Raw genomic sequence first — 18572 nt, 5'->3', positions numbered from 1 at the left:
TAGAAAGAGTTCTTTGGAGCAAATCCAGTCTGCATTGTCAGGACATCAGCAGTTCAGTTCACACGAATCAGCAGCGGCAGCTCGATCCACTCGCAAACACCATTCATGAATCAGCAATGGCAGGTCAATCTAGACAAAACGGAGAGGCGCTGCCAATTGGCCTGAGTCTGGGGAAGCAGCAAGAAGCTCGAGGAACACCAGACGTTCTTTGGTGTGTGCTTCTCTCTATGAAGTCACGACAAATGATGACCAACGAAGAATGGATAAGGTGAACCGATACCACCCAGTGTCATCAGTGAAGACCAGTGATAACCAACAAAGAATGGCAATACCACCCAGCCTCGTCCACTGTCTGTCGGGCTATCCTTATACCCTTTCCAAACATCACCTGTTCTCTCAAGCATCCCCCCCAGCAAAACATTGCATGCTCTTTTTCACACGCTGCCCCAGAAAAACATCACGAGTCTCTTCTCATCAAAACAGCCTCTCATAAGACAGTTTCTAGAAAAACACCGGATGACACAACTGAGCCCTCAAAGAACCCAGAGATATCCACTTCAACACTTGCCTGGGGCTGACATCACTCACAGTAGGCCGGGCCTTCCACCATCAATCATGAATGAAGAAAATACTCCACAGACTTGCCCATGGGCCAGTCTGATGGAGGCAGTTCTTCGGCTGAGTTCTCTCTTCCAGTTTGTGTCAAGTTGACAAAAATTAACCAACATTGGGGTGGACTTTTTTTTTTTTTCCTTATTTTATAGTTTCCACTGGGTACAAAGCTAAAACAAACACCGAAACAAAGCAAATTCATTGCTGAAATGGCTCAAAAGCTGCTAACATTATTTTCACGTTCTAACTAGTTAACTTCAACTTTTGAGAGCACATGAAACACCTCTCACAGATTAGAGCAAATGGCAGTATGAAATCTTACTCGTTGAGAAATCTCACCCTGCGGTGGGTTCTAGACCCAGACAAGGACAGAACTTCGACCTTCTAAGTCACCAGTCTGCTATCATTATTTTACTTTTAAAACAGTTGACTTCCTACAATTTTACTCACAGACAAGGCATACCATAAACCATATACAAACTTAAATTAAAAAAAAATTATGACTGCCGTTGATAATTTATCCTTGGTTTTGTTGCAGTATGCTTGCGACTCCTGAGGGGTAGGAGCATCAGTCCGCACTCAGAACTACTTTGCAGCTGCAGCGAATGCTGTTCTTTGCATAATGGATCACATCAACCAATATTTATTGCACTTTATATGCAAAGCAGCGTGATAAACGCCGAAAGAAATGTAGAGTAATGCTTTTAAAAACCCGTCTTAAATAAATGAGTGGCTTTTTATTTTAACCCAGTTCAAATGATTACACAACAGTGAAAGTAAATCTCTTTGACAGAGCATAGTATGAGAAGTGATGGCAAAGACTTGAGTTCCTTCAGCCCAGGAACAGCCCCGGCTCTGTATCCTGCCCTTGGCGTCCATGGTTACCCATCATGCCCCGGGACTCCACTGCTCCTGCTGCTGAAGAGTCATAACCCTTCTGAGAAGCTATACCTGTTATTTTCTCTGTGTCATGTGAGTTGCTGGTCATTGGGGGTGGATGTTAAGGGCAAAACTGAGTTCCTCATAAACGTTAACTCATGGCAAGAATTTATTGTAGAATATCCAGTTGATTTTGCTATAAATTGTTTTGGCTTCAAAAAATACATGAAAATTATAAAGAGTTTTAAAATAGTGAAAAGCAGCATATATTATAAACAAAATGTAACAATATTCATAATTACACCTCTAATTTGTAAATACCATTAATAGCATGGCATAACTTTTGTTATGAGGACTTTAAATGACACTTGTCCTGGGAACTAAAATCTGGAATGTCACCAGTGCTTCAATTTTCTTTCTAAAGATTTAATTTTCATTCTGTGTGTGTGTGTGTGTGTTTATGTTTTGCTCACACGTGTCTATCTGACACACATGCAGTGCTCACAGGGACCAGAAGGGGGCGCTTCTACCCGATGAGCGGTCTCTCCAGCCCACCTACTGCTTTAAATAAGCGTTGAGGCCTCTCCTTCCAGACTTTCCCGCTTTCAGATCCTCTGTGACATGCTGTTTTCCACGTCTCAGCGTTCACTGCTCCAACATTTTAACTATAAACTTAAACAGAGTAACAATAAATGAATAATAACAATAACACTTTTATTATTAATAACATAACAACATTTATTATTAGTCAACTGTATACAGATACTTTCTAGTATCCCACAACCACTCTAGGACAGAGTTATTCCCCCTTTGCAGAGATTCATAAATGGATGGGTACGGGGATGTGGTTAGTATAGCTAAAGTCATAGATAGCATACGGAAACCAATCCCACCGGATACCTACAACCATTCTGCTCCAGGAGGTCTCACCGTTTCTGAGTCAGGACCTCTGTGTGTGGCCATTTCGTAAGGCCCAGTTAAGAGTCCTCTTCCTCCATCTCCCATTTACTCATTCAGCGGCTCCCAGCCTCCTCTGATCGGTCCTCCACCGTGAGGGTGCGTTTCCCGGCTAGATTGTAAACCACTTAATGCAAAGTTGTTCCTTCAGGGGACAGGTGGAAATATGGGGCAATCTTTGTTATTATTACAATATATGACTGTAATGTATATTGTAATGAGGTAACACTGGCATGTAGTGCCTGGAGGCTTGGAATATTAATTAAATCTTGCTGCACGCATACGATTGTCCTTTTCCGTGGGAACTTGTTTTACCCTAAAAGATAATATTGCCTTCCTCCAGACATACCGCTTCAGAGGGACCCAGAGCCATCATCTTCCTTTCTGTAACTTGGTGTCTTTGTAAAGTCTGCGTCCTACTCATTAAAAAGGTTGGTTGGCTGTTTTGGCATTCTCTGTCTCATTACAAAGTTTTAATTTCTGTGTTAAAGACAGAACTTTTAGAGCGCAAACAGGGATTGAAAGCCCTGCTGTCATGAAAAATAAGAAATGTCTAAGGCAGAAGTCAAGCTACTACTCCACCTGCTTTTTTGGGTGGTGGTGTTATGTTAGTATTTCCAGCAACCACTTCTCTAGGAGGATTCTACTGGCTGGTTTTTTTGTGTCAACTTGACACAGGCTGGAGTTATCACAGAGAAAGGAACTTCAGTTGAGGAAATGCCTCTATGAGATCCAGCTGTATGGCATTTTCTCAATTAGTGATCAAGGATGAAAGGGCCCATTGTGGGTGGTGCCATCCCTGGGCTGGTAGTCTTGGGTTCTATAAGAAAGCAAGCTGGGCAAGCCAGGGAAAGCAATCTAGTAAGAAACATCTCTCCATGGCCTCTGCATCAGCTCCTGCTTCCTGACCTGCTTGAGTTCCAGTCCTGCATCCTTTGGTGATGAACAGCAGTATGGAAGTGTAAGCTGAATAAACCCTTTCTTCTCTAACTTGCTTCTTGGTCATGATGCTTGTTCAGGAATAGAAACCCTGACTAAGACAAAGATGTTCTTACATCTTGAGTCTGAAAAATTAGTCATTCATCCTCCAAAAGAAGATGAAAAACTGACCAGAAGTCACCCAAACCTGTCATGTTAACAAAGTTTCCTAAAAGCTACAGAGCATGTTTCTATCACAAGTACCTACTTAGAGGTGGGAGGCCATTGGCTGTGATGTGCTGTCTGTCCTGTGGATTGTAAGGTTCTGGTCTGTTATGCAGGCAATTGTTACCGTAGGGCCCTGATGGCTGACTGACTGTCACTTCCCTGTCTGTATCCCTACATCTTTTGGTCTCCACCAGTTGGACTGGTTCATCCACCATCACTGGAGGAGATTCAGGAGGCAGTACGCATATTCCCGGAACCTTTTGGCACCTTCTGCACATCTGATAGCAAATGTCTTTCCAAAGCCTGGAACAGCTTCAGTAACATCAAGGCAGAGTCGAGGCTTTGATGGATCTGTGCTGTTTGCATGAGCCTTTGACGTTTAGATTCGGGGGATGTGCAGAGGCCATGATGGCTTTTGGCTTCCAGTCTTACCATAGTCTAGATGCTTGCCCCCTCCATCTCCCTCTACCCTGCCCCCCCTTCACAATATCACTGTGATATTTCCATACATTATGACATCAAGCTTTGTTCACAATCATCCCTCCATTATCCTCCATACTCCTCTCCCTTCTGCTGCCCCCAATTCTCCCTTCAAGCAGACCCCGGGATGAGGTCATTCCTGATATTCTCTGGGCAATATGTGTAGATTTTTCTCTTTGTCCCACAAGGCTTGATAAGGAAGCAGCTGGTGCTGGAGGCTACTTGGGACAGCGAGAGACCCAGACTTGGGATGAACTGACTCTGTAAGAGGGACAGAAGATAGACAGGGAGAAATCAGTTGTTTTGTGATGCAGTGGGACCACTGTACACCAAGCCAGACTCAATTCCTCTTGATCTCCAGGCTTTTCAGTTCTACGAGCTAAGGAATACACTTTGTTATTCAATCAAGGCAAATGAGTCCTCTGTAACTTATAACACAGAGCATCATCAGTAATGTCTCCCCTCCCCCCTGCCCTAACCACCTGACTTAGGAGTTCGGCTGTTTAGCATTAAGAGGTTCTATAAGAACTGAACCAATATGACCCAAACTGGTTATCACAAATGTCAATGACAGACACTTGTGTGTGCTGAAATTTTGATGCTAAGTACAACCTTTTCCCAAGAATGTAGAACCGTCTTGGTAAGATCTGAGCTGCCCTTTGTAGACCTCTATCCACCCCCCACCCCAGGTTCTTTTTTTTTTCTTTTATCTTTATCGTTACATTGGTCCACACTGCTAATAAAATTCTAATTGAAGGTGCTCTGGGGGCAGTCCACTTTCCAAGGCTTGCCTCAAAAAACTCCAGCTCTAACAAGAACTTCCCCATTTGTTCCGGGGACCCTCAGTGAAGCCCCAACGGCCGCAGGATCTGATGCTCCCTTCACTCTGGGAAATGCTTACAGCTAAGACCTTAAGGAAATCTCACCAGAACCGGCATGTACCCTTGTCAGATGCTGACGCTTATAAGGCTGCACCGAGCAGCCTTTGCGATCCCCACAAAATGGCTGAGAAAAGCTCCAAAGACTACTGGAGAGCATTTAAACACAGTTGGGAAAGGTGCACGAGGAATCGAACTTTGTCAACAGCCCTGGAAGTGGGAGAGTACAGTCGTTAGCCGGAGCCAATCATTTCTGTCCAGAGGTCTTAAAAGGTCATGGGGTCATTTCCCGGAGCAGGTATTTCTTTGAAGGCTAAGCTCCACATCTGCTTATCAGGGTGAAAAGTCCAAATCTGCTTGTTTGTCTAAAAAACAAACCATCTCACAGGAGGCTAAGCCAAGGCTGGAACACATCAATACTGTGTGAGGCTATTTCGAGGAGAGACTTAAGGACCAGTCAATCTTAACTCTTAGATTTTTTTTTTCTTGTCAATCCTGAACTATCTACTCCACTGATTATCCTAAAAGAATCTGAAGTCAGGTCGACTCTAAATCACTCCCAACTGTAGCAGGTGTCACGCCCACAGGAATCCTCCGGCAGTTGGGGCGATGTGCCTTTCCTATCCGGAAGTAGAGGGTGCCCGGCTGAACCCGTGCTTCCCTCTGGAGCACCAGGATGTTAGCATTTACCCACTGAGTTTAAAACGCCTGGATGAGAGTAGACTTTGGAGTAAGTCATCCCGTATGCAGAAGGGAAATGCGCTCTGCGTTGACACTTCTGCTCAGAAATTATGATCTGTGCCCTAGGCTATCAAACATCAGTGCGTGAAATTATTCACAAAGGGCTTATGGTTCAAGTGGTAAATCTAGGCATTTGCAAACTGTTGACCCAAGTGAGTCAGCACAGATAGCTTGATCTTCAGTTTGATGAAAATGTAATTTTATGGATGTCAAGTTGGAGTTCAAAAGTGATGCGTTGTGTCACCCAGATAAATAGTTTTGCCAAAAGCAAAGCCATAATTCATAAGTGCTTGTCAGGGCAGTGGTAACTATCAGGCTGATTAAGCGAAGTGCTTACTAATAAATGCAGTTTTTATCCAACGTTATATGCTAGTCTCTTCGGAGTCACAAAGATGGCCCTATGCAAGCAGTGAAATTAGCGCCCCAAGCGAGTGCCCAGCGTGAACACTTCTCTACGTCTTTCTTTTGGCCCCTTGGCCCCCGAGAAGATTCATGCTTAGAAAAAGACCCAGCAATGACGTGCGAGTGTTTGCTACTTCTTTCTTTTCTTTTGTAGGTCCCTGCAGACCAACCACATAACAATTGTCGAAGTAAAAGTGTGAATAAATGTAACAGCTTCAGCAACAAAATAAATCAAATGGTGGTTATTTTTGAAACACATTAGTGTTTCAGGCTTCTGCTGACCAGTCAGGAAGCGTCCTTTTGCTCCTGGGCAGTCAGTCCCATGATCCTTTTCACCTCCCCCACCCCCCTTGTTCCTGGGCAGTCGGTCCCATGATCCTTCTCACCTCCCCCTCTTTGCTGGCTTGCCTTCTTTCCCATTCAACCGCTCTTTAACACTGAGTTGCCTTCTGACCTTGGAAGCATCTCTTAACTTGTTGGAGGAATCCACTTTTGTTTTTCTTGTAACGTGATTACACCACCACCACCCTGGTCACTCTTTTTGTTTGTTTGTTTGTTTGTTTGTTTTTAAAACAATGAATTCTTTTTAAAGGGAAGAAGAGATTGTTTATTTTGGAGCCATTTTAACTCTCCATGGCGTAGGATAGGAACACAGATAGGTGACCCCAAACTCCATGTTGCAATGTGGAAGAAATTCCATGCAGTTTAGCCATTTAACCGATCAGTGGAAGTCACTTACAGAAGGCCGAGTGCTGTTGTCACCCATGAGCATGAGGAAGAATTAAGTCAAGACAATTTACAGATAAGTTGCCTCAAGTGCTCTTTCTCGAGGAGGGCACATTTGAAATCTACTATTAGTGACAGAAGTGCACAACGCTGATATATACTGTCGTCACCATGCTGTGCACTGAATCCCCAGGAGAACATAAGCTTGCTCTCAGTGGGGCCTTGTGCCCTTGGCCGTTGTCTCCCCCACATCCCCAGTCTCAGGACAACCATTTTGCTTTCTGCTTGTACGGCTTTTCCCTCTTGATTTTCTGTCTAATCGGGAGCATGAATCCTTTGAGTTCCTGCATTTGGTTTATTTAACATAATACCTTCAAGCACCATCGACATTGTCACAAATGACAAAATGTCTGTTTTAAGCACTGTCTAGCCATCCCCTGTGTATGTAACCTGCCTTCTGGACCCATTCTGGACCTTCAGCGGTTTCCCCAAGACAGCTATGTGCAGTGTGTGCAGGGGCCTGAGGGTATTTGTCATATTTATTTATCGTATTTATTTAAAATCATTATGTAAATACTCAGAAGCATAGAAGTAGGCTTGCTGGATTATATGGTAATTCTTTTTTAGATTTTTAAGAAATGCCAACATGGGCTTGGAGTCTCTCCTCTTCTGTTTCTGATTTATTTATTTGACCCCCCCCCCCATTTTAGCTGAAAGTTTCTCTAATTAGTTTATCTAACAGCTAGCTCTTATTTTGATGAACCTTTTGATTTTTTAAATGTCATTTAATTCTGCTCTGTATTTTGTGTAAGGAGCCGCCCTCACATTGGCCATTACAAGATGGCGCTGATGGCACTGGCACCTGTGTAAACAAACCATCTGCACATGCGCTGGGGTAGTTTCCCACCCCATGTGCTCTGCCTTCCCCGTGACGACAACTCCGGCCGATGGGCTGCAGCCAATCAGGGAGCGACACGTCCGAGGCGGAGGACAGTCCTCCATAAAAGGGACGGGTTTTCGCCATTCAGGGGATCTCTCTATCTCTCTCTCTCTCTGGCTCCCTCTCTGGCTCTCTTCTCCACTGGCTCCTGATGGGGTAAGCAATAAAGCTTGTGCTGCAGAAGATTCCGGTTGCCCTGAGTGTGATCTTACCAGGGGGACACAAAAGCTCGCAATAAATGGCGCTGAAACCCGCGAGCTACTGCATCATGGGGAAGGAGCGGTTAATGAAGTGTTCCCGCAAAACAGACTGTTGAGAAGGATCCGGTGTGGATTCAGAACTCTTCAGCTGGGGAACTGTGGTAATGAAGTGTTCCCGCAAAACAGACTGTTGAGAAGGATCCGGTGTGGATTCAGAACTCTTCAGCTGGGGAACTGTGGCAATGAAGTGTTCCCGCAAAACAGACTGTTGAGAAGGATCCGGCATGGGTTCAGAACTCTTCAGCTGGGGAACGGAGCGGAACCAGAACTGTGGGGATGGGACGCATGTTACAGCTTTACAAGGTATGTCTGGTCTTGAACTTTCTCTAGTGTTAAAAGCCCTTTTATTTCTTTTCACATGTCAACAAGTGGTTAAGGCAGGGTGGAGAATTCTGAACGAAATTCAAGACAGTCTATCAGAAGTAAAGCGGGGAGAGAGAGCAGGAAAAAAGAGAAAGCATTGCGCGCCAAATAAGTATACAGGCCTTTCCACGGGTCTTGAACCCGAGGAAAAGTTAATGTCAGGGAAGAATACCTGGGGAGAGATTAGAAGGAAAGAGGAGAAAAAAAGATGAGTTTAAAGAGCTAGTTCTTAGTAGCTGTGAATCAGATAAAGAAATTAGCTCTTCTGAGAAAACAGACTTGGAGGAGGGAGCAGCTCGTTATGAGAGAGAAATGCGAGCTTATAGGTCAAGAAAGAAGCCAAAAGCGGCTGGCAAAGGCCAGCTTGCTGCTCGGCCTCTGGGCAGTTGGCTTCAAAGTCATAGTGCACCTCCGCCCTATGTGGAGTCCCTGCCCTGCATAGTGCGTTGGCGGTGCGCAGAGCAGCAGTGCGCAGACTCGTTCATTTCAAGAGAGAAACAAAGGAAGATGCAATAGGCATTTCCGGTCTTTGAAGGAGCCGAGGGTGGGCGTGTTCATGCTCCGGTAGAGTACAGGCTTGCCGGCATGGCACTAACTCCTGCCGACTGGCAAATGATTGCAAAAGCCGCTCTCCCCAATATGGGCAAATATATGGAATGGAGAGCACTATGGCAAGAGGCTGCACAAACGCAGGCCCGAGCAAATGCTGCCGCTTTGACTCCAGAGCAGAGAGATTGGACCTTTGACCTGTTAACGGGTCAGGGAGCTTATACCGCTGATCAAACAAATTATCACTGGGGAGCTTATGCCCAAATTTCCTCCGCGGCTATTAAGGCCTGGAAGGCGCTCTCCCGAACAGGTGAAGCCACTGGACAATTAACAAAGATACAGCGGCTGAACGTCATTGTTCAAAGCCAGATAGGCCCAAAGAAATGGTTAAATGGAAAGATGTTTTAAGTAACAAATGGAAAAGACCGGATCCTATTTTGATAAGATCCAGGGGAGCTGTTTGTGTTTTTCCACAGAATGAAGACAACCTATTTTGGATACCAGAAAGACTCACCCGAAAAATCCAGACTGACCAAGGGAATACTGATGTCCCTCGTCTTGGTGATGTCCAGTGCGACAACAACAAAGGGAGAGCAGCGTTGGGAGATACAGAATTGGACGGCTAAATTTAAATAGACCCTTTGAAAATTGAGACTTGCCCCACGCACTTGGACCTGTCCCTGACCTAAGGACTATCTTTTCAACATTTTCCTTCTTTAAAGAATGGGTGGGGGTGGAATTATTTGGAGCTGTTCTTTGCTGTGGATTAGTGTTGCTTCTCTGATTGGTCTGTAAGCTTAAGGCCCAAACTAGGAGAGACATGGTGGTTATTTCCCAGGCGCTTGCAGCACTAGAACATAGTGTTTCCCCTGATATATGGTTATCTATGCTTAAGCAATAGGTCGCTGGCCACTCAGCTCTTGCACCCCACGGGGCTAGTCTCATTGCATGGGATAGAGTGAGTGTGCTTCAGCAGCCTGAGAGAGTTGCACGGCTAAGCACTGCAGTAGAAGGGCTCTGTGGCATTTATGAGCCTATTCTAGGGAGACATGTCATCTTTCAAGAAGGTTGAGTGTCCAAGTGTCCTTCCCCCAGGAAAAACGACACGGGAGCGGACCAAGACCCCTTCGGGTGATGAGCCTGGGAGGAGGTTTTGTGTAAAGCCCCTATTTTGCACACTGGGGATTTGACCTCTATCTCCACTCTCATTAGAATGGGTGGCCTATTGCTCTTAAATAAAAGAAAAGGGGGAGATGTAAGGAGCCGCCCTCACATTGGCCATTACAAGATGGCGCTGATGGCACTGGCACCTGTGTAAACAAACCATCTGCACATGCGCTGGGGTAGTTTCCCACCCCATGTGCTCTGCCTTCCCCGTGACGACAACTCCGGCCGATGGGCTGCAGCCAATCAGGGAGCGACACGTCCGAGGCGGAGGACAGTCCTCCATAAAAGGGACGGGTTTTCGCCATTCAGGGGATCTCTCTATCTCTCTCTCTCTGGCTCCCTCTCTGGCTCTCTTCTCCACTGGCTCCTGATGGGGTAAGCAATAAAGCTTGTGCTGCAGAAGATTCCGGTTGCCCTGAGCGTGTTCTTACCAGGGGGGACACAAAAGCTCACAATAATTTTGTCTCTCCTATTGTGTGCTATCCTTTTTGTTTGCTTAATTGAGGTTTTGTTTGAGATCTTTCTTCCTCTTTTACAAAGACAATTGTAAACTTACATGCATGCATCCAATATTGAAGCACATAAATAAGCAAAATAAATCACCCTCCAGTCAGGCAGAACTGCATATAGCCCAGGTTGGCCTTGATCTAGCTGAGGATAGAATAAACTTGAACATCTAACCCCCTGCCTCCATTTCCCGAGTGCTGGGATTATAGACATGAATTACCACGCCCAGCAACAAACCAAATCTTGGATAATCTGAAGTTTGAGAGACGCAAAGCTCATGAAATGGCATCAGGGAGCTCCCCTGTCAGCAGCCGTGTGGCACAGATGGACACTTCATGGGGGAGCACTGGATTTGAACTTCACACCAAACAGGACTAAGAGAACAGATCTGTCTACCCAGCAGCCATGCAATATCAGATGCATGGCAGACATCATGTGTCGTCCCACTTGACTAGCAAGAAAGACGCAACCACCAGGTTCTTAAAGCAGTTTACACAGGCACCTTCTCTTTAAAAAATCCCCCAGCCTCTCTGGTTAACAAGTGTTTTTCTCCTCTCGAGCCACAACCACGCCCCCACCAATCACCACAGGTCACATCACCTCACCAGGCAGGCTTGCTCAGCCAATCAGGGATTAAGGGCGGGCCATCCACCAAACATGGGCTTGTTTACTACCTGGAGTAGATTTCTCTCCGGCTGGCCAGGAAGTCCGGAATGGCTCCCCACAATCATGCAGGACAGACACTATGGTGGGCTGCAAGACAAGCTCCAGCCGCACAGAAATCCAGCACCTTTCTGACCTCCGTGCTGCAGGGTTTCCTATTTGAGAAGGAACCACAGAGCATTCACAAGTGTGTGGAACTCCCTCAGCATTGCTCACAGATAACCAGTATCCTAAAGGAAAACTAAAATGCCTTCCCTTCCCTCCTCCCATCTTATACATCGCATGAGTTTATATATCTATATAAAACCCAGGAACCAAAAAAGCAGAAACACAAGACTTACCATGATTATTTTGAATTGCATCTAACTTCAAATGGATGTGAGGGTGACCTAGCTTTGGACCCTTTTGTCTTCTTAAAGATATTTTTATCTTATATGTATGAGTGTTTGCTTGCATGTGCGTATATACACTGTGTGTGTGTCCAGTGTCTGTGAAGGCCAGAAGAGGGTATCGATTCCCTGAAACTAGAGTTATGGATGGTTGTGAGCTGCCATGTGGGTGCTGGGAACTGAACCTCAGTCCTCTGCAAGAGCATCAAGTGCTCTTAACTGCTGAACCATCTCCAGCCTTAACTTTGTATCTTTTTATGGCTGGAGACAAAACAATCTCTTGTGTAGGGACACCATGTTTTCTTCATTCATTGGCTGCCCATATTATTCCAAAATGTAGTCACGGTGCCACAATAATCGACACATGAAGCTCAATACCTAACAGAAGCATAGCTGCATTATATGGAATCTTCCGTTTTTGGGAAACTTCCACAGTGGCTGTGTTACTGTCCATACCCACCAGCGGCATGTAAGGGTTCCCTTCGGCTGCATCGTTGCCAGCATTTGCTGTTATAGAAGACTGATTTATTTTGCTTTCCAAATTATTTTTAGATAAATATTTTTTATTAATACATTTGGGTTGTTTTGTGATTCCCATGAGTGCTACATAAGACCACTGTATATTAATAATATATTTCAAGCTGGTAACAACTTAATTTGAGTGACTGCAATAATTCCATACTTGCCATCTCTTTCTAAATTTTATTTTATTTTTTTAGGTCTCCCGAACTCATTAACTTCTTTTTCATACGCTTACTTATTAATTTTGTTTGTGTATGTGTGCATGTATGTGTCACGGCATGCACGTGGAGTCCAGAGAATATGTGGGGTCTCTTCTGCCCTTCCATGTGGACTCCAGGGATCAAACTCAGGTACACATATTTGGCAGCAAGCACCCGCTGAGCCATCTCATCAGCCCTAAATTTCCATATTTTTCTTTGCACGTGTATTTTTGGTGTGCATGCTTCCTTGTGTGTTTGTATGTGAGTGGGTATACATACATGTGTGCGTGCATGCGTGTCATGTATGTGCAGATGATTGATGTTTATGTGTGTGTCGCTCATGATTGCTTTCTGTCCCACTGGGGCAGGGTCTCCAGGGGTTAGAACTTCATGCTTGCAAAGCTCTTTACTGGACCGTGTCTGAAATTCAAGAATGTACATTATTTTGTGATGTACATCCTCTGACAATTTCCACTCGCTTACCTGTTTTTAGTAGTGCTGTCTCTTAAGTCTCACACTAAGGATAAAACTGCGTCACACACCAGCAGTATATATATAGTTCTAGGCTCTTCTGACCACCACCTGCGTGTTTCAGTGACTCTGTGCTTCTGACTTGAGCCTTTGGTTTCAGCTCTCAGAACTTCCATTAGCAATTCTGTCTTGATGTGGTCACTTCTTGGGTTGAATTTGATTTGATTGAAGCCAAATATTCCTGAGCCAGGTGTTGGATATTTTCCCATGTTTGGGTACTCTTTTTAGTTACTGCTTCTTTAAATATACTTTCTGAAGCCTCTCTTACTTTTCCTTGAGTTCTCTTTCCTTCCACTATCATTTCTGTGTTTTCCCTCTTCTCTCTCTCTTCTCTCTCTTTTCTTTCTTTCTTTCTTTCTTTCTTTCTTTCTTTCTTTCTTTCTTTCTTTCTTTCTGTCTGTCTGTCTGTCTGTCTGTCTGTCTGTCTGTCTGTCTTTCTTTCTTTCTTTCTTTCTCTCTTTCTCTCTTTCTCTCTCTCTTTCTCTCTTTCTCTCCTTCTCTCTCTCTTTCTCTCTTGTGGTTGAGATTTTCTCTGAGGGCCCCATCTACTCTCAAACTTGTGATCCCCCTGCCTCTGCCTTCTCAGAAGAGCTTGGCTCTCTCTGGCTCTCTCTTATGTGCATTTTATGTCTCTTGATGATGTCCTGTGGTTTCCTCGTTATTTTTCGCACATTATTTTTGTTCACCAGTGATCAGATAATTTCTATTTCTGCATGTGCCCCGTTCTGCACCTCGAGTCCTTACAGCGTCTGCTGAGGCTTTTACTGTATCTTCCCTTCCAGTCCATCTCCAGGATTTCAGTTTTTAAAAATTTATTTCCATTTCTTTGTCAAACTCACATTTACTCATATATCGCTTCAGAGTTTTCATTTCCTTCTTTGATATCCTTGTATGTCGGTATCTTATTGTGAAACAACCTCTTGCCTTAGACTTTTGCTGGACTTTGAAACCAAGTCTGCTTTTTCTGTCCGCTCAACCTGTTAAACCTGCCTTTAAGAAAACAAAGTGACCCCTATCCTATGCCTCAGACTTCCTATGCAATTGGTGTCCACAATCTAAGCCGAGTGCATAGTTTAATCTTGAACTATATACCCTCACATACCCCTGACCCTCAGTCATCAATATGTGTATATGGTGGTGCAATCATTTGCTGAAATCAGCCAACAGGTTGGAAGCAACCTTAAATAAAACAAATATCTCATAAAGTCTGGAAGTAACCTGTGACTAACGGTTGATAACATCTGAGTGCTAGTCTGGGTCAGTGGGGTCAGGAAATCACCTCTTCCTGTGTAAAACTGAACGATTTCTACAGAGAAGCCCCTGTCATGCCTTTTCTATGCCGTGTTTCCTGTGATGTTCCATAACTAGAGAGCAGAGCCTTTGTCAGGGGCAGACAGACAAGTGATCCACACACAGAGCAGACAGGCCACAGAGCACAGAGAGCCGAAGCAGACAGAGAGAAGATACCGAAAAAGCACGGGAAAGTCAAATTTGGGCTCACTCTCCGTCTAAACTACTCCATGGGGACGTCTCCTTTTTAGGACATTCTGAAGACCATGTGTCAGAATCAGGCTCATTTCCAGCTCTGGGGCTGAGGGGGAGGTGGTGGTGGGTAGCTCGCTCTCCACAGCGCTGAGGGGGAGGTGGTGGTGGGTAGCTCGCTCTCCACAGCGCTGAGGGGGAGGTGGTGGTGGGTAGCTCGCTCTCCACAGCGCTGAGGGGGAGGTGGTGGTGGGTAGCTCGCTCTCCACAGCGCTGAGGGGGAGGTGGTGGTAGGTAGCTCGCTCTCCACAGCGCTGAGGGAGGGTGGTGGGTAGCTCGCTCTCCACAGCGCTCATTTCTGTGGCTGTTTGCCTGTTGAGTGGTGAATAGTGAGGGTTGGGAGTGGCTATCCTGTGACCTTACTGACACCCCTCCCTCATCACTTTGAGTTTGGGGGGACGGCTCCTCTTCTGCAACCTTGGAGAACTGGGTTTAGGAATTCTACTCTCTGGATGCACAATGCCAAGCACTTGCCAAGCAGTAAATGAACAACTGGAGCGTCATGGAGAGATGGTTTGGGAAGGTGAGCCAAGGGGCACCCTGGAAAGGCTGCGCTCTGATATTCAAAGCTGCCCCCTCTTTATTCAACGCAAAGCGTTAACTCGTTCAAAACGTTCAAAACCCGGACAACAGCCCAAATGCTCATTAATTCCACAGCCCCGTCTCTTTATTTGTTATTCTCCCCGTCCTCAGAACCACTCCTTGTATCAAATGAGTTTGTCCTTGCAGACAGACTACTTTGCATTTTCAATATCACACTGTTAACAATTCCTGCCATCTTAGGAATTTCTTAAGACTTCTTAATAAGGGTTGTGCCTCTTTAATCGGAAGCCTCCCTTTTATCTTTCTTTCTTTCTCCAGCCCTCCTTTTATGCCAAATGTAGTTACATGCCACCCTGCTCAGGAGGAAATGGGCAGGTCATTGATGACGAGGTGACATTTGAGAGGCAACTATGTTGAAAATCCAGGGTGTCTCATTTTTCATCTATCTGTTTAACAAGAAATAAAAAGAGGTGTTGTACATATTTAACTTTAAATAACTATATATTTAAAACAATAGTACCAGCATTATCACAGATTTATAAGAAAAGCTAATCCTTGATTTTTTTTTTTTTTTGTGGAAAAGAAAGTCATGTCACACACATCTAGGCTTATTAATTTGGCTGTTCCTGCCAATCACGAGGCAGAGTGAAATGTATATATTTTTTATAGAAAGAACTTTTGTTCACAACCCCCTTTTTCTTTACACATCGTGACAGGTGGCTAGTCTAGCAAGGACAGGCTTTGAAAAATGGATCTAGTATGACTTCCTTTGGGGGTTAATCTGTCACATGCGTTGGAATGATTCAAGTAAATTTCTTAACTTCTAAGTGCTAGAGCTTTTGACGATGTGCAGAAGCTGAGAGGAGAGGAGAGTGGAGAGGAGGAGGAGGGGGAGGGGGAGGGGAGGAGAGGAGGAGAGGAGGAGAGGAGGAGAGGAGAAAGCTATTCTAATACCATCAGGGCAAGCCCATGGATTTAGGCAATCGGGCTTACTGTTTTTTTTTTTTTTTTTTTTTTTAACGCACTGCAAATGGATATATTCCGTACCAACAGCTTGGTCTGATGCTAATTGAAGCCTTAATTACAAGCCGACACACACTCGTGGAATACCAAACCCACAGTGGGGTGATGGCCCCCATGTGCAACGGAAGAAGCGGCTTCCTCATCAGCAGGCGAGTTCATTCGCCACCCACCCTCCACCCCACCCCCCCACCCCCGCCCCTATTCCATGCCTGCCAGCTGATACTGCTTGCAGGAATGCCTCCACTGCGTCCTCCTAATGCAACTCTTAGTCTGTTCTTGCTCTGTGATCTCTTTTCAAGCATTTTAATTCCATAAAATAGTTGATTTTTAATTACGCGTACAAGGGTGTGCCAAGGTAGGTGCAGGTGCTGGTGGAGGCCAGAAGAGGGCGCGAGACACTGCGGAGATGCATGTGGGCAGCTGGATGCAGGTGCTCAGAACCAAACCTTACAGGCTTCCAACTGCTGAGCCATTTTTAAAATAGATGCCACAGAAGTGTTACTAGGATGCTTCTCTTTTATTGTTTTTATTAATGGATTCGACCTCAGTTGCTACACTGGGTGAATCAGCTTCTGCCCACCACGTGAGTCTCTGATCAGATGCAGCATCTCGCCACCATTTCTATTTCTCTTTGCTGTGAGGGGTGGACGTACCTGTAGATCTTTCAGTGTCAAGTGTTTTATGTCACCTACAACCAGGATCTTGCTTTCAGGTAAACACACGTGAAATATTGTTATCTCATTTTTTTTTTTTTTTTTTGTTCCCTTGCAATCTGTAGAGGGCGAATCCACATTTGTCCCTGTACGTGACGGGAAATGTATCTTTTCTGCTATTTGAAGAGTTCCCCATTTGGATTACGTGCAACAAAGCATTTGGTAATTTAAGGAGCATGTAGATAGCAGAAGAAACAGAATGGAAAGAACGCAATTTGTCATGCTCTGTTTGGGTGATTTTTTTTAAAAAAAAGTGTTTTTACTTTATCTGTTCTAGAATAATTTCTCCTGACACGTCCTTTTCTTTGTGTGTTTTGGTTAAGGTATTATTTCTCACGAAAGATAGAATCACCCGTTACATCTCAGTGTTATGTTTTTACATTATTTATTTCATCTTATCGATTGGAGCTCAGCTTCAAGGCCGCCCAGGCGGAACCTTTGATCCGGTAGGCGACCTACTCCTGGAGTCCGCTGTGCAGCCACTGTGAATGTGCTGTGCCTTTCTCTGTAGCTCTTTCCATTCTTTCCTCTTAACAAAACCTGTGAGGAGCCTGCAGTGCCTTACCGATAACCACGCAGCAACAGGATAGTTGCAACAGGATAGAAGCAGCCGGACCCCTAGTGGGACGCCTGTGGTGTACCACGTGACGAACGTGTCGCGCCACGTGACTCAGATCACCAGTGACACTGCTTTTCTCTTACTCTTACTTACAGACGTGCAAAGGGAATGAGAAAGCAATGCAGGGCAGGTGACAGGAAAGAAACAGAGCTAACACTTATGGAAAGCGAAGGTACTTGCCTGTAAGTTTAGTTTCCATCCTAAGAAAGTACCCACTGTACTTGGTACCACCTTGGAAAGCAAGTTCAAAGAGTAGGTTTTTCTTTTTACGTTATTTGGGGATTTTTGAACATGTAAGCATACATGTAAAACATTTGCTGAGTATATATATATATACATATATATACATATGTGTGTATGAATTTTCAAATATATATGTATATATATTCTATCAATATTATCTATTATAATATATTCTGTTATAATAATTATATATTGATGAATAATATAGATATTTATTTATTCTATTGATATATATTATATTGATAGATATCAATTTGAAATATATATGTGATTATAAATCTATGTTTTTAAAAACTTTTATTATTCCCTAAAAATATGTGTTTTAGCATGCTCCTCTGATGTTGGATGTCATTCTCTCTCCCTGGAAAATTTTCTCTCTTCAGTAATACTGTCTCTTAAGATCCAGTTGGTTTCACTGGGAAAAATTCTTCAACTTTACTCTGTTTTCGTTCATACTCTATGGTCTTCACTGTATTGCTTGTCCTTTGCTTTGGAATGTGGCCAGAAGATGGAGATTAACATGACTCTTGAGCACTGGTTCTCAATGTGTGGGTCGCAACCCTTCTTAGGGGTCGAATGACCCTTTCACAGAGGTCATCTAAGACCATTGGACATATCAGATATTTACATTATAATTCATGACAGTAGCACTATTATGGGCATAAAATAGTGATGAAGATAATTTTATGATTGGGGGTTGTGGTGGTTTGTACATTCTTGAACTAGGGAGTGGCACCATTTGGAGGTGTGGCCTTGTTGGAATAAGTGTGATCTGGCTGGAGTAGGTGTGTCACTGTGGGGGTGGGCATAAGATCCTCACCCTAGTTGCCTGGAAATCAGTTTTCCACTAGCAGCCTTTGGATGAAGATGTAGAACTCTCAGCTCTGCTTGTGCCATGCCTGCCTGGATGCTGCCAATCTCCCACCTTGATGATAATGGACTGAACCTCTGAACCTGTAAGCCAGCCCCAATTAAAT

General features: G+C 44.4%; 1 long non-coding RNA gene across 2 annotated transcripts; it reads right to left on the bottom strand.

Annotated features, from left to right (window-relative positions):
• Positions 1-633: 633 nt before the first annotated feature.
• On the bottom strand, positions 634-4051 carry LOC110304046 (uncharacterized). Of its 2 annotated transcripts, XR_002379004.2 has the most exons (4): positions 4027-4051; positions 2422-2593; positions 2047-2163; positions 634-782 (listed from the first exon to the last, which is right to left on the bottom strand). It is a non-coding gene; the product is annotated as an uncharacterized LOC110304046 (long non-coding RNA). The 2 variants fall into 2 exon arrangements; XR_002379003.3 differs by lacking the exon at positions 634-782 and having other exon boundaries at positions 1831-2163.
• Positions 4052-18572: the final 14521 nt, after the last annotated feature.

The sequence above is a fragment of the Mus caroli genome, unplaced genomic scaffold (genome assembly GCF_978045245.1).
Source record: "Mus caroli unplaced genomic scaffold, Mus_caroli_1 scaffold_9, whole genome shotgun sequence".
Taxonomy (NCBI): domain Eukaryota; kingdom Metazoa; phylum Chordata; class Mammalia; order Rodentia; family Muridae; genus Mus; species Mus caroli.
This window is presented reverse-complemented; position numbering and strand designations above follow the sequence as displayed.